Source organism: Ptychodera flava, chromosome 8, assembly GCF_041260155.1.
Source record: "Ptychodera flava strain L36383 chromosome 8, AS_Pfla_20210202, whole genome shotgun sequence".
In the NCBI taxonomy this organism is placed as follows: domain Eukaryota; kingdom Metazoa; phylum Hemichordata; class Enteropneusta; family Ptychoderidae; genus Ptychodera; species Ptychodera flava.
Window position 1 is genome coordinate 32,596,240 of NC_091935.1, and position 15,706 is coordinate 32,611,945.

General features: G+C 38.0%; 1 protein-coding gene across 1 annotated transcript in view; it reads right to left on the minus strand.

Annotated features, from left to right (window-relative positions):
- The window catches only part of LOC139138075 (interleukin-12 receptor subunit beta-2-like), a 277,102-nt gene that overhangs the window by 71,370 nt on the left and 190,026 nt on the right, over positions 1 to 15,706 (minus strand). The window lies entirely within an intron of this gene.

Genomic DNA, 15,706 nt, shown 5'->3' on the forward strand with positions numbered 1-15,706 from the left:
ATGAAGTTGACAGTGATGCACTTTTACGGCTGTCGTGTATTTTTTGGTACGAAAGGCGCCTTTGATCGACTGAAGAATGATGGTACCGGCAGGCATATCAGAGGAAGTAATCCACTGGCCCGCATAGGTCAGGGACTCACTTAGGGGAGAACCACTTGATTTCTCGGGGGGGTATGGAGGATTTTGAGAAAAAAAAATTGTCACCAGGTGAAATAAAGAAAAAAATAAGCCTGTAATGGCTTGAGAAAAAAATTCTCATAACAGACAGAAATAAAAAAGGAATTGTCACAATGCAGTTGAAATGAGCAAAATTTTGGAAACTTCATTCTCATGTGTTCTTTGCTAGCATGCTGCCATAGGCAGCACAAATGTTTTTACCACAAGCAATTCTCATGTGTTTTTTTCCCAGCACTTATGATATAAGCATTCACTACTTTACACCTCAGTGCACTCGATGTTTTCCTTCCCTTTTCTGACCCAAGAAATCATATTTCAGGATTTCTGTTGCAATATCTCAATGGTACAGGCAATATCTAGATGGGACTATTTGACTTCTGTATATTGTGAAAATTTAAAACACAAGACATGAGTCAATAAACTAGTGTAAAAACCAATATATTATTCTCTCAACATAAATATGTTAGAAAGATTACAAGTTGTCAAAGAAAAATTGAGGAACAACAAATATAATGAAATACAATGTGTGAGCCTTGTTTCTCTGACCACAAAAGATAACATCTCCCCTGAGAACTTAAAAGGAATTGACTGTTATAAAGAAAAGCAGGTATAGTACTGATCACTGTTGATTTGCCAAAAAAGTGTTCTATAATTTAAAGTTGTATATATACTAGACTTTCCATTTTGTTTTCATTCGTTGGAATGTAAAATGAATATATAAAACCATCCTGTGATATGTGAAACACTGGCTTAAATTTGAAAAATTGCACTGCTACTCCATTTGATAAAAAAAGTTTATGCAGGTGTGACAGTTGAAATTAAAAATGCTGTCTCTCTGACAAAAAAAGTTCCCATACCCACTTCCTGCATACCCCCCCGAAATCAAATGGGTCTCCCCTTAATATGCGCATGCGCATATAACAAGTTAGCGTTGTTTTGCCTCGCTCCTGGCAAGGACTTTGAAAAATCAACCGACGGGCGACGCCGTCTTGTTTCTCGGTCTTTTGCGAATTTTGACGTTTTGAAGCTTTTAGCGTTATTTGATGATGTTTTGTAAATATGAAGTTCACAGTGATTGTATTTTTGTTGCTCTCATGTACTATTTTTTGGCACGAAACGCTCCTTTGTTACCGGCGAATCCATTGCTTTAGCGAGGACAATCCCCGGCGGCCCGTTAGTAATAGCTGGGTGAGAGCGAGGGAATTCGCTCTGTCCTTCTACCTCCATGTCATAACAAACTAGCGTCGTTTTATGTTGATGTACTGTCCTTTCGACACAGCGATAACTTTAAGTTTTCTGTTGCTTATTTTGGGTAATTTCGACCGTTGTGCATTGATTTTGACATCATTGTTGAAGACAGTGTGTGCTTTAGACTGTCGGGTCGACAGTCCTCGTGCCTTCTTTTGACCGGATCCGGAGTCACTTGCGGTAGTAATCCAACGTAGCCGATCGAGCGCCGAAGGCGCAAGGTCGAGTGCACGACCTTGTATAAGGCACGAGCTTGTATAAATACCGAAAGCTACGCGAGACCAAGCAGTACAAGCGACTGGCGAGAGTCTGTGTGCTTATGTTGACCGATTTACGCGCACTTCAGAATCACGGCATAATCCGACATGGTAATTTGGCATGATCATCAGATCATACATGATCCGAGATTGCATTCCGAGATTGCACTTTAGCAAGGTCACGATAACTAATGTTTTTGTTTCACTGTCGTTTAATACCTATATTTCCACTAAAAGACCATTAGAATTTCCTCCTGGCTACTTTGAAATCGTGCACTGGCATGCATGTAGTTGTCAACATCACTATGCTTGAATGTAGTAGACTCATACTATGAATATATCGACTGTCACTGCATATTGCATATGTGTGTAAGTCACTCCATATCATATCAAAAAATGTAGTATTGCGACGTTTGAGCTGCCACAAGCCAGAATTACAGTTAATGAGAAAGTTATCTTACATGTAAAACTCAGTTCTACTGTGAACAAAATGCAAGCTATGTTGCATAACTATGTTGAATAACATAATATTTTGTACCTATCACCGTGTCAGAAAATCAGAAGGAAACAACCACTCAGACAAGCTCTGGTCAGGATGATACTGTCCAATTTTAATATTTGTCTCTCGGCACACACTAGATACTCATGACTGTAAAACAACATTTCCATAACTGTATATTCAGTTTTTATATTTAGTTTGCTTTCACCATATTCTATGTCCTTCCCTGCACTACATAATTCAAAATTAAATATTGTTTTTGGCCTATACATACTTGAGGGGTAAGCTTATTTAGTCTCATACGTTAAAGATGCACTGTTGACCTTCAGAGTCCAAAACTTTTTATCATTGTGGTATTGGTAATAGGTGTACACTCCAAATACTAAGTACAAGTGTGGTGAGTGTAACAAGCAAATGTTTTTTAGTCAATGGCCCAAATTTATTTTCTATTTGATGGACAATAAATACATGTGTAATCAATGCCAACAATCCAGTGTAAGTAATTTGGTTTAGATTAGCCATTGTCCATTATATTACAATAGTTTGTGGCTAAATTTTCTCCCCTTCTGTATCATATAAGTTCACCGTTTCCTGTTTTAGATATTGTTGATCCTATTGAGTTCCATCTCTTATTCTTGATTCACTTTCATATTAACTTTCATTTATGTCCAAACAATTTGACTTTTTGCCAAATTTCACATTTATGGCAAATAATAAACAGTAAGGAGGCACAAAGGACGTCGGTGCCCCCCCGGGCCCCATGTTGTTGTTGTGCCATGAATAGAAAATCACATCACGTGTACTTTTCAACCTATGAAGTAGCCTAAAACTTCTGATAAAAACCGCAGGTCGGTTTACAGGGGCGTAGTTATAAAGTCTTTAAAATGGCGAACGCAGTAAATTTGAACAATAGGCTTGACAGAGTGTAATATATACTTCCCTGATACTATACCAATAAGCAGAACAACATCAATGTCTCATGCCTATATGTGGAACATAGTAATATTCGAGTACATATATCGCATATTGGGTCGTTCCTTATATCAGCACAACCAATGTAACATACATCATATACGATTAGAATTTCGTATTTCCTCGTTCGAAGAGTCAAATGATGTTTGTCATTTCAAGGTTGTCAAACACACATTTTATAAGTTACCGTGTTTAAAATTGATTAGGTTCTTTCCAAATACTCTTAAACATTCCCCGTGATATATTTCCCTCTACTATGTAACAATTTCTTCCAATGTTAGGACGTCGTTACTGTTTGTTTACGTCCGACTCAAATGGACTTTGAACGTCGATTTTAAGGAATATTGTGTGGTCGTCACAAACAGGTTTGCTGTTTTACTAACTAAACATTAAATTGTGCGATCTGATTATACGAATAAAAGGGATATTACTCGCAATGAGTAAAACGACAGAGTTAGCGAAGGAAACTGATATATACACACTTGTAAACGTGTTGTATAGTTGTCCACAAAGCTCACCTTTCCCAGTTTCTGACCATTTGAGAACATAAAGAGCGGAATTACATGGCTTCGCTTACCTCCAAAAGTCGCGAGGATCAAATTCGCGAGCAGTATTAATATGGCAGAAACCTCGGCTTTAGAAGTCACCATTCTGTAACAGTGTAAACGAGCTAGGCTATGTGCTATGTCAACTTGTCGTGATTTCAATCGAAATGTGTGGCTAGATACCACGTGAATAAGGTATTCCAATGTGCATACCAGGCAGCTTTGTCATCGACTGTTATTAACGAGAATTGCTGCTGCTGATCTTGCGAACTTTACCGGTCATAGTTCGCAAGGTGTGTTAAGTATAACATGAATATCACACGAGTGCTGAACCCACAAGCTTGCACAGCTATGTAATTTCTGTAAAGTGACAGTTCACTGTTAGTAGTAGATGGGGCTTGGAGAGAGATGTTTTGAAGATACCCCTTTTCGTCACAGGTGTTTAATGATCGCCTTTCAGACTCGCTGGCTGTGTGGCATCTTGTAGAGGTTGACCGACTGCTCAGCACGCTGCAGGGTACTTTGTGCCACGGCGTTGAATCTTGACACAAACGGCTGCCACCGCTTAACACAAGGCGCTTCAGCAAAGTTCCGACGAATTCCTGACTCCCACTGTGCTTAAACTATGCAGTCGAAATTTGTGAAAGTGATTGGAATTAAAAATTTATTTTATTTTAGCGTTATTAGTTAATCCGTGCCGTAATTACAAGTCGTATATGTCTTGTGTTTGGTGATTTTGACGTCATCAGTTTGTTTGGCTATACCTCTTGTAAAATGGTGCCTTATGGTTTATGATTTAACTTTTCAGTTAATTTATAGTTATATTAATTATCGTTTACAAACGTTGCTCAAAATAAAAACTATTGAAGCTGGGTCGTGACGTAAGACGTCACATTCACAAGAATGCCATTGCAATGGCGGCGACTATGCCGTCAAGAATGTTATGCTCATCGTACTGCAGTGACGCATGCACTGATAGCAGAAAGCCGCTGGCGGCCGGCGGTGCGAACTGTTAGGTAAGAATAGCCTCTATCATATCATACCTAAAAGTTTGCGGTCACACTCTTGCAGTCTTAGCATTTTCTAGTTGTTGGCGCAATTAAAAAAACGGAAATTTCGGTTATGGTTGAGAAGTGTGTTGGAAATTTCGGTTATGGTTGAGAAGTGTGTTGCTTATTTTTTTGCGTGTCAAAGACAATGCGGTACAGTTCTCGCTCAAGTCTTTGCAGTAATCGAATTTGGAAAGAACGATACAAAACAGCTTCTCATTTTGCGGGAATATGCCAAAAAATTGTTTCTCGAGCTTGTAGACGACCATTTGGAATTGTTTAGAAAATAATACTAATGGTTGCTTGTCAACAAAAAAGTAGTCCGTGTAACCTATGCTCATTAACATGAGGTAATGGCATTTTTTCATTTGAACTGCACTTCAAATACCAGTTATTACGTAGAGAACGGTTAATATACTAATGAATACCTCCTTCGCCCTTGTATACTAACTGTTCCTTATTTGGGTAAGCATGCATATTTCCATTAATACCTGTCACGCCAGACGCTCTTATTCAGATATATCAAACTGAGCGGGGACCGGAGGCTCTTCACAGCGTTGAAGTACTGTACATAACGGAATAAACCACTTACATAGAAGAGGATATTCTATAGGTACAGAGGGATTTCTGTAAACGACAACGCAAAACAGGAAAAAAGAATTTCTCATTGCTGGTTTTCATTGTGAGAAGACGAAAGATGTAGATACGGTGCAAACACAGTGTTAACCGTACATGAAAATTTTGTCTTATTATGGTGTTTGGTCATCATTTTTCTACATACCGTTGCATTATTATGGAGAAGTGAACGCCTGCTCTCCATCAGAGCATGATATGGGGTAGGAGTTAATAGATATTTATAGTTGAGCTCTCGCTTCCTTATCGATGCATCAATTATTAATTATATAGAACTTCAGTTTTTGGACTATATAGTCAAATATTTTGTCAATCATACATTGTGCCTAGGTTTGATCATTCTAATCCTTTGAAAACTCTAAAAATAGTATCAAACATATGGTCAATATTCTTGTGTTTCTATCTCTTATATTTTAAAAGTAGAAAAAAACATCATTTTAACTGTTAGCAAGATAGAGTAGAGTGTTTTGAAGGAATGTCGGATTGTTAGAACGTCTGTGAACTGAATAGCGAAATTCGCCCAAACAGCATGAATAAAGAAACATTCTTCACAAGCATGATATCACGAATTTCCAATTCGCAGTCTGCAATTCAATCTTCAAATAACAAGAAAACAGTTACACGGCTTCACGTACCTCCCTTGGTTGTGAGGATTAAACTCCAAGCCAGTACTAAAACAAAGGCACATACCTTGCCTTTACAAGTCACTATGTAAACCATCTTGCCATGAAGTACATGTAATTGCTGTGATTACAATTGAAACGTTAGAATAGTTTCCACCAATTGGTACACAATAAGTATGCCGGGGTCGTATTCTTTCCGCATCGTAATCAAAGAGCGTCATCAACGGTCGTTCGGTGACTTTAAAGAGTGCTCGACTAACGAAAGAAATTCTTATCACTAACGTTGATGGCACTTAACCGACAAATTACATTTGTTGTGGTGGAGAGCAGAGCAATGAGTACGCGATCGATAGATAGAGCAGACGATCGATCGATCAAGTAGACTACCCAACCCATGAGAGCATGTGGATTATCCTCTCGACGAAGAATGTAAGTGACCGTTCGGGAGTGGGCCGGCGAATTCTTCTTGTGCATCAGTAAAAATAAGTGAACCTCTCACCCATTGCCCCCGAAAACTGATGACCTCCTTTTTTAGATAAAAAGATAATTTGACCCCCCCCCCCCAGTTGCTTGAGTAAGTATTGATCAAAATTTGAATGATAACATTGGTCATTACCGGTGCATAGATGCAATATAACATCAGTGGAAAAGAGATTTTTCCAAGATGCTGCTCTTCTTCCAGATCTCGTATACACTGTACTGTGTCTCGGAAGATTCAAAAACTTCTTCATCACTTGTGCGCTGGTGCCCATTTCATGGATTACAACACCATCATCTTCTTCTCCAGCAAAAAACTCTGAGTCTTATATGTCACTGTCACTGTCGCAATCTGTATTTTGAACTGTTTCTAAATGATATCTCTTTCTCCGAGTTTCCATGTGTTTTGTTCTCTCCTGAGTACATGACAGGTAGTACCTGCTTTGATTTTGTCTACTTCGTTCCCTTTGGTTGGCAGATTGTGATGAGTGAAGTATTTGTGCTGCAGATTAACGGACTGAAACGTTGATGTCAAATCACTCTCTAATTGGTGTAATCTTAGCATAACGTCCATTCAGTTATAAAGAATTTTTTATGTGTAAAATGTATGAGTGTTTTATTCTACTTTCTATTCTATTCTATGCAAGTCATCTGTATGTAATTTAAATATAATTTTCCTATTTAAATGTAACTTGTCATGTACTTCTCAACAGCCACTGAACCAAAACTACATAGCCTTTTCGATTATTCCTTTTTGAACCACACATCCTGGTATTTCTGTTAATATACGTCTACCAGGTTGATTGAAAACTGTGTGTCATTCATTTTTACAGAGCCTCACTTCCAAGGAAAATTGTACCGACCTTCCAATGGGCAATACTTGGTACAGAGATAATGTTTCGGTGAAGTAAGAGATCTAGGGCATAGCGTTTAGTAGTAAGACGATAATGTATTTAGCCAGTAAATAATCTGAGCCGAACGGCAGGGAGACCTATAATGCGCGACTCTCAGTGTATTATTGGCCTCGCCCCTGTAGAACTTCGCCGGCAGTACGATTAAGTTAGAATTCCTTACAGGGCCCTACAGCAGTGTACATTTTACTACCAAATCTAAACACACGCTGTGTAAAGATCTGTGTGAACCCTATTCTCAACACTCGGGTCAGAAAAAGTCGCACTATCATAAACAGACACTGTTAGATCAATGACCCTCAAGACATAATCACACGGCATAATGAAGAGTCCGCTAACATTACCACCGTGCTTAACCAACTTTATAAGGCTGCATTCACAAACACCTCCGGAGGGGATTTGAAAATATCAAGGGTATGTTGGGACATTTGAAGGGATTTTTGGACTTAAAGGGGACTCGAAAGGAAACTGTCTTTGATTGATTCGAAATATCTGCTTGGTTGTCCATTTATAACTGTAACGTTTGGCTAATTTTTTGGTGATTTTTTTGTGTTTCCATTGCAGTTTCTTGTGCTACTCCGAAAGCATTATGAAAAGTCCAATTTTAGCTTATCAAGATGGCCAAATTTGTACATTTAGCATTATTATTGTTTTAAATTAAATTAAGTTCGGACTAGTATTCATCTGTCATCAATAACAATGATTACGGTCTTTACACATGTACAGAGTATTTTGCCAAAGAAAATATTTATTATAATTCTAAAATTCTGCGGGAGTAGAACAAGAAACTGCAGGCGATACATAGAACAGGATATACTTGAACATTGTCATAAAGGTACAGCAAAGTCCCTTTATATGCAATTGTGTTAGTTATGTTCAGTTTTCCTGACAGGTGAGGGAAGTCATCCTGTTTCCAAACCTTTTCATGAGATCGCTGTTTTTTCTGTTTTGCAAGATGAGGTTTTCCTGTAAGAGAAAATATGTATAAACAGCGCCCTCCTTCCCTGGAAGAAAACACAGACACTCACACGGATACACTCACAGACACACATTCACAGACCACATACATATATATATACACACACACAGTCACATATCGCAATAATCTGTCCATTTCAAAATAAGGTCAGTTTTACACGACGGAGGTGTTTGTCAAAATGACGCCGTACGAAAAATAGTAACCTTTCAAAAGCGTTTGCGCTTTGGAGAAAACAAGTGACCCTTCCCACTTTTCATGTACAAAAACAGTGACCCTCCCCTTGCATGTCATAGTCAATATATTTGACTTTTAAACTTTCAGGAAATACGTTTTAACCTTTACAAACAATCACTTTTTTGCAAGGTTCCAAGTAGATTGAAAAAGATAACATTTCACAATAAATAATTCTATCAACTACATGAAATACAATTGGCTATTCAAAATCAAAAGGGACAAGAGCTGTAAAGTTTACCTTCATATAAAGTTTAGCTTGTAATTGTACAGAGAGCTCTTAGCTCTATAATTGTTTATCAAGAAACTTATTGCAGTCGAAACGTCAATGTTTAACAACATTTACATACAAATGTACAGATATGGTAAGTTTTTTGTCACTGAATTATAATTTACACGTAGACTACTATCATGTGAGAGGTGAATTAATATTTTGGGTGAAATTCAAATATCATATTTTTGTCCCCATCTTCACTTTCAAATACCCTATTCTAATGAAGTACATTTATATCAGTTGTCAAACACTTACAAAAGCACATATATTGCTAGTTTTCTGAAGGAAAAATGCTGTTCATAGATTTGGTTTTCTCATAGATTGCTATGTATAGTGGATCCAGATTTATGGTGAAATTCCAAAATCAAATTTCTTGTACACACATGCACTTCATTTGTAACCATCCTATTCTAATCAAGTACATTGATATAGATTAACAAACATCTATAAATGTACAGATATTGCTAGTTTTATATTGGAATAATATTGTCCATAGTTTTCTTATAGACTACCAAGTACAATGAATCAACATTTTCGAAGAAATTAAAAATCAAATTATACTTTTTAAGTCCAACTTCAGGCAAAGTTCATTCACATGAATTATCAAACATATACAAATATACAGATATAGCTTGTTTTAGGGGAACTTTGTTAATAGTTTGCCAAATGGACTCCCATCATGAATGATGACTTGATGTTTTTGGATGAAGCTCTATATCGGCCACATCTTGCGTTCTAATAATTGCGCAAAAATATGACCCTCCCCAAAAAGCATGCGTGAAATTTCACGACCCTTCAAAAAGGCTTTGGCGAAAATTTGCGACCCAACCCAAAACTGTAATTTCTGTGCAGTCCCTCGGAGGGAATATTTCAAAATTGTAGAGTAAGAAGGGCGATATTAACGCACTTTAAGTTTGTTACGGGAGCACTATAAAAATCAGACTACCTTTTTGGATGCACCTGCTCCTTCCCCTCCAGAGGTGTTTTGTAAATGTGGCCCAATCGAGATTTTGTCAATAGGTCCGGTTGGAGACTATTCTCATAACCTATATTCTCGAGGTCGAAAAACTTTCACGCCTACACACCGCTGTAATCAAGTCATCGGTTTTTCCAACGGTCTGAAAATAACTATGCTTCTCATTTCATAGGAAAACTTTAAAGAGGGTTTACGCTTACGTGATAATTACGGTGCAAGTCTCGAGCACAAACTTCCTTCTTCTATTCTATAAATTGTTAGGGGTAACGTTAACGGGTGACCCGAGTTTACCCCTGCATGTTGCTTGAATTGAAGAGAATTGTGAGCTGTTCGAAATTAAGCATAGTTATCAGCGACAAGCACGCGTGCAAAATGTCAGTCTGTGTTGATTAATGTCACCAACAAAGAGTAAACAAGATCTAATTTTAGAGTAAATAAGAACACTATCGATAAAATAATGTCATCGACTGTGTGATATTTCTGACACCATATGCGTCAAGAGTAATTAACCCATCTCTGTTCTATTTTACTCTATTCAATTAAAATTCTATTTAATGGTTCTTTAAAATTCCTCTCCCCGTTCCCCATCTCTCCCCTTCGCCACTCCTCTCTCTCTCTCACTCTCTCACTCTCTCTCTCTCTCTCTCTCTCTCTCTCTCTCTCTCTCTCTCTCTCTCTCTCTCTCTCTCTCTCTCTCTCTCTCTCTCTCTCTCTCTCTCTCTTGCCATAATTGAGCGATAAAATGTGATAAAATGTGGACTTTCCGCTAATTTAAATTGTGGTCTTTCCTCTCATATTGAAGCTAGCACAACTTTTTACCGTAAATGAGCGCTTTTAACCAATTACTTTGTAGAAAGAGAGCGTTTGACATATGTATTTCTCCCTAGAAATCCGCTTGTAGAGTTTGTGCTTGTCGTTTGAACTTCTAGTCAAATCTGTACCTTAATATTTGGAGTGAGTGCCGCCTGATTTTTAGCGATGCAATATATAGTCAAGCTAATTGTATAAAAACCGGTCATGAGGTTTCTCGCGTGACGATAGTTAATATTGTTTTTTTTTTTGAGAGGGCGTGAACAGACAGTTTGAATCATGTGCGACATATACTGTTCTGTTGCTCAGCTAACAGCTTGAAAAGGCCCAGCTCAATGCAAGTTGTAGGGAGTATACGATCAAGTCGATTGCGAGAGTTGCAAGGGTTGTGTATTATGTATGGGAGAGGACGGGGGAGCGCTTTGAGGAGAGGGCAGTTCGAAGATTATATAATAAGTAGAGAGTCAGGGGGCTGGAGATGCGAAAATGAAAAGATGGAGAGGATGTTTTTACAAAGAGTTGCAACAGCTTTCGTTTTCCACTCCAAATTTAACCTTTTTAAAACACATCAAATTTACATTTACGTTTAGAAGCACGACCAGTAACAATTTATTATTTGGAATGAAATGAGGTCCAGACTGAGTTGGAGGAATTCCAAACTGTTTACTAAACGGCTGTCAATGGTACAACATATTTTACGATGTTGTGTACTGTTACATTAACATGGCGGCTAATGGTTGAAGTATACAATCAAAACTTTCCCATGACGTAAATGTGTGACCGGATATCTCACCCATAGTCCATCAAGCTCATAAACCTGGACACTGATATGACGTATACTGCACATGACATACCACGCATTGACCAAATTTCTCTGCAATGTTTGACCTGACCACCACATTACTTGGCAAGGCCTTGTTAAAAATACCAAAGGCAGAAACAGAGTGAATGAAGAGCTGCTCGATGGAGGAAGTGAAATGCGCCTGTTATGATTTGTACGCTTGCAAATACTTCCCTTATTTGGCACCTATTTCATTATATCATCTGTCAGGCGTATTCTTACTTTAAAAGACGTTGGCTGGGAAAATCGAAAATTGTAATTCTGGGCCCGAAGCAGGAAGTAAAATATTTGTTCCTTTTATTCGAGATTGATTACAAGCATACCTCCTTTTTATTGCCTGCTTAATTTTGATCAGGAATAGAATCCATTGAGCCATAAGCTTATAATATTGAAGGTGGTATAAAATCATACCTCACGTGTTGGCAGGGCTGATGACTTCTATTCTATTATACTTTACACAGGAGAATGAGAAAATGCATTTGTTTTATCATCAAAGTTACAGATTTTGTCCCTCTGAATAATTGCATGAAATAGCACCACCGGTGGATTTGAGCATATAATGTGCCATTATGTACCGTGTTTTTTGTTCTTTTTCTTTTCTTTCTTTCTTTCTTTCTTTCTTTCTTTCCTGGCGATTACCGAAGTTCGCCATTTGTCAACTCACATGACACAAATCACTGAAGACTTACACCCTTGAGAAGAAAAATTATGAAGTGAGAGGTATTTAAAGGAATAAAGGACAATGCGCTGACCAACAAACGTCTGTATTATGAGCAAAGGCTAGACAAGATTACATCATTAGGTTGCATTCAAGTTGAAATATCCGAAAGGGCGCTGGAATCGTACCTCTTCTGTAAAAAACGAAGGGAATGCTAACCTGATTTATGTAAATGTCGCTATTTTCAAATTTTTTTCACACATCCTATGCGAATGCGTGCATCAATTGTCAGTGTACTTCATATTTTATACTTGTCTTTGTTCCACTGGGCAAGGGGACAAAGCTAAACATTTACTGGTGAGACTTAGTCTGGCAAGATAATTTGATTTTCATTGTTTCATCGAAACCGCTTCCTTTATTTTCAGCTTCCGTTTCCAACACTGTTGAAGCTTAAGTGTGTGTGAGAGCCACGTTTTTTTTACCACAAAATTTATTAAATACTTGACAAAATTACGCATAGGAAGATACATTCCCTTCCACATGCACGGGACATCTTCTAAAACAAGTTGACTTGGATAAAATGTGTATGAATGCTGATCCTTCTAAACACTAAATATTGTATTAACTTGTATTTTATAAGGCAAAATATCTTAAATAAAATTTTCTGTTACACTATATGACTCCGTAGAAACTATTTCTGTTGCGGACAATATTTGATTTGCCAATTTAACACTTCCATGACATGTCTATAAAACACTTGCAGTAAATCGGACTTACAACATAAATATATCTGATGAACATAATTTTGGTATTTCTCATTTTCACGCCACTCACATTGGTTCTTAGACCCCATTCACATGTCCTGCATGTCATGCATTCCTTTTAAAGTAATGTGCGTTTTCTCAAAGTTTGTGCGTGGATTATCATCCATTCACTGGTTTGTTTTTAATGTCTGCTGAAGAAATCAGGGAGGGGAAGTGCTGAGTAAGGGAGGGGAAAGGGTGATTTCACTTTGCTAATCCTTCTCTCAGAGATACGTGATTGGGAACAGATCTAGACATATAAGTCAACGCCCGCGGGAAAGAACACAAACCAAGACCTGTTTAGACGGTGCATGGTAACTGTTGCCCACTTTGAAATACAAAGTGAAACCTTTCGTGAATACTAATAGATTAATGATATTTTCCATAGAATTACTTAATGCCGTGCGACACTTCCTCATGAAAAAGTTGCAGAAAATATCAACAACTTTTACCTCGGTAGCTTTTGCAATTTATGACTTCCCGAGCGTGAGTTTGCTGAAGTATTTATGCCCCTCTGGAATTGAAATTAAGTATGGGATGAATAATTGCCATCGAAAACCTAGTTTCATTATTTTATGATGGCTATTGCAAAAGAAAAATCTCAGAGAGAGAGAGAGAGAGAGAGAGAGAGAGAGAGAGAGAGAGAGAGAGAGAGAGAGAGAGAGAGAGAGAGCTATTTCCTAAATACGCAACGTCTTTAGAATAAATCATAGTCGTTTTGTCAGTGAAAAATATTTACATATAAGCATATCGATTAGAAACGTTTTCTACTATCAGTAAGAATATGTACATCACGGGCGTTGCCCTGTACTCCCTGGTTAATCCCTCTCATAGTCGCCCGATGTCTATGCAGTCAGTTGTTACAGTGCTACTTGTGAATAGAATGTCTGAACAAAATGACAGTAATGCATCGTAGGTGATAGAGAGCGACGTGAACCTACAGACACGGAAGACAAGCCGATCTGAGAGAAATGTCTGTGTAGAGAGATTTAATCAAACATCGAGTAAAGGCAACTGCGCTTAACGATTTCACAATGTGTCAGGTCACATGTCAACGAAGGAAACGGGGCATACATAGGATAAACATTCATCTATCGGCCGGGACATCCCAGTAATATGAAGCCGGTCTGTCAATTGACATTACAAAGAGGTCGTGCCTCTGTAATGCCCATTGGTTGGCTCACCATTGTTTACAGCAACCGTCAGACTTACGTGAAACGTGCAAAGTGACACGGGATCGGAAAATTACAGAACTGAAAGTTCAAATAAAGTTACTGTGATGAAAATGATTCTACCTTTTAGCTTACCCCAACTTATTTATCGCATTGTTATTGTATGTCGACAATATCATCTAAATGTTTATTAACAAGACTATGTACATTTTCCGACCCGAAAAGAACGCGTGCGTGATGATATTGTACTTTGCTGGCAGCTGTTAGCCTTAAACGAAAGTTTGCCATCCTAAAAGAATGTGCACGTGATTATATTGCTGGCAACTATAAGCTCTAATCGAAGGACAAAAACATAGCTTTACTACTGCAAAATGATGTCTTATCTCTGAACTACCGGTGATGACAATTTTAAATTTCAAACTTTCAAAGCTATGTTCTTAAAACCAAAGATGATATGAGTTTTTAGGCGTTTCAAAAGGAAATATTTCAACATCCTTTGACGTCAATAACACCTGATAGTGAATAGCAATGCCGAAAAACACCCAATCTAGATATCAATCCCTACCACCCGTCTTTGCTGTCTTGTTGGACGGTTATGAATCAAAATGTTTCCTTATCGGTTGCGCGTGGATCTCATGAATCTCCCCACTAATGTAAGCTAACTCTATTTTTAGTCTTTAACACACATATTATGTGTGTAGCAGTGTAATCTTAGACGAAACGTATCCCAACCTTTGCTTGACGCTCACATTTTAACTCCTGTTGAGCCTTGCTAGAAAATGATTTCAGAAGATGGGAGAACAAGTCAGTGTCAAATGTCAATACTAAAGACTAAACAATGTTTGTGTTTCCTTGTCGATATTTAGCCATACAATATTCACAATATCTGTACGCTCCGTTCCAGTCGCTAAAGAAATTCCGTGGCAACCAGCAAGGCTGCTCTTCATATTCTAATATCACTGGTCACACAGAGACAAATACCGTACTTGCCAAATAAATATCACTTAAATGTTTGGAGTTGGTTGCGATATACAAGCAAAATCTAGAATTTCAGCATATCTGGCAAACCTGTGACAGATTAATCTGTTTCTCGATGCAACTGTGGTTTATGCAAGTCCATAGCGTCCATAAGCTTATTTGTTCAAAATTTTTGGTATTTCCGTGCTGAAGTCAATTTTAGTGAATGGTATTTGGACGAACGCTATAACACTTAAGCATGTAAATTTCTCCCCTGACAGGAAACCAGTGCATCCCAGACAATTAAAAAAACATCTCAGATTTGAAACCTACCTCCCTCAGAGGGGCGCTGAACCCAGATTTCATGCTGTTAATATCGATGTAATGGAGATGGGGTTAAGAATGTCATCCACATTTTGGCACAGGAAGCGTGATGACCGCTTGCTCTGCTTATACTTCATCATTGTACCCATTCAATACGTATCATTCTATCTGTATACTACATCCTTCCTGCTTTCGCATTTCAAGATCTTGTTGAAATATGTTCTTTAAGGTTTCTCTTTCAGCCTTTACACCATCGGCGGAGACGTACCACATGAACCCGCGTTAATACG